This window comes from Colossoma macropomum, unplaced genomic scaffold, assembly GCF_904425465.1.
Source record: "Colossoma macropomum unplaced genomic scaffold, Colossoma_macropomum, whole genome shotgun sequence".
Taxonomy (NCBI): domain Eukaryota; kingdom Metazoa; phylum Chordata; class Actinopteri; order Characiformes; family Serrasalmidae; genus Colossoma; species Colossoma macropomum.
In genome coordinates, this window is record NW_023494801.1 from 18,893,191 (window position 1) to 18,895,005 (window position 1,815).

Genomic DNA, 1,815 nt, shown 5'->3' on the forward strand with positions numbered 1-1,815 from the left:
GAATTTCACAGATTTAAAAAAGCATCTGCATATTTCAGTCGTTATCATGTAGACAAAGTCATTTAGAGTGGTTTGATGTGAAACAGTGCACATTGTAGAGGCATTTATTAAGTCAGAATTCTTTATAATGGTGATGACTGGAACCAGGGGTCACAATGTCTACAAAAAATTAAAAAATGCTCAGTGAACCTGCACATGTTTTCATAGGTTGATATGTAATGCTTTTATATAAAATAGTGGTTAATGTAAAAAAAATATATTATTTTTGGGTTTACAAAAGCCTACACTTACCCCTCCTCTATTAATGTACCGTATTTTATATAATAATGCATTTTCGGCTAAAAGTCTCAGGCATCAGGCAGCATTTTCATAATCATTTCATGCAATAGCTTTCTGCACTCTCAGAAAAAAAAGGTACGAAACTGTCTCTGGGGCAGTAACCCCCTTGTCACTGGGGCTGTACCCCCAAGAGTACATACCTTTAGTCAGAGAACATAATTGTACCATAATCCACTGAAATTATATTTTCTAAGTTGTACTGACTCGGATCTTAAAACCACTGTTGTACCTTTGAGGTACATTTACGTTGTTTGTACCTTGATGAATAAAAAAATGCACCTGCGCAGAACCTTTATTTCTAACAGTGTAACAGAAGCATTAAACACTTCCGACATCTGCTTCCTGTCAACACTACCGTGAACAACTCTGTATCAGTAAGTTTCTCTAGAATGGTGCATTTGACATAAAAACACTCTGGTTTCTGATTTAATTATGTAAAAAATTTAAAAATCTGTGGAATTCCCCTTTAAATGAGCTACTAGCATCTGAAAAGGGTCTGCAAAACAAATCAATCTATGGGGAAAAAATGGGTTGAATCTTTAAGAACATACGTAAAAACATTGACAAAACATATTTTCATAAACACACATGATCAGCCATAACATTAAAACCACCTCCTTGTTTTTACATTCATTGTCCATTTTATCAGCTCCACTTAGGATGATGAGGTCAGGGCCCCTGCAAGATCACCACAGAGCAGGTACTATCTGGGTGGTGAGTCATTCTCAGCACTGCAGTAACACTGATATGGTGGTGGTGTGTTAGTGAGTGTTGCGCTGGTATGAGTGGATCAGACACAGCAATGCTGCTGGAGTCTTTAATCACCTCAGTGTCACTGCTGGACTTAAAATAGTCCACCAACCAAAAATATCCAGCCTACAGCGTCCTGTGACCACTGATGAAGGACTAGAGGATGACTGACACAAACTGTGCAGCAACAGATGAACTACTGTCTCTGACTTTACATCTATAAGGTGGACCAACATGGTAGAAGTGTCTAATAGAGTGGACAGTGAGTGGACACAGTGTTTAAAAACTCCAGCAGCACTGCTGTGTCTGATCCACTCGCGCCAGCACAACACACACTAACACACCACGACCACGTCAGTGTCACTGCAGTGCTGAGAATGATCCACCACCCAAATAACACCTGCTCTGTGGGGGTCCTGACCGTTTAAAGATCAAGGTAACAAAGTATAAGAGAAACAGTTGGACTACAGTGTGTAATTGTAGAACTACAGTGCTCATATATGGTAAGTGGAGCTGATAAAATGGACAAAGAGTGCAAATACAAGGAGGTGGTTTAATGTTGTGGCTGATCGGTGTTTGTTATGTATGGTCCTCTTTAGATGAATGTAACTGTTGTTGTTGTTGTTGTCAGTGTGGAGCGCCGCTGACAGAAGCCGCTCCTCTGTGTTTTTCAAGCTCGTGTCTTTGTTGGTAGGGGCGGGGCTGACGGAGGGGCGTGTGGTCGGG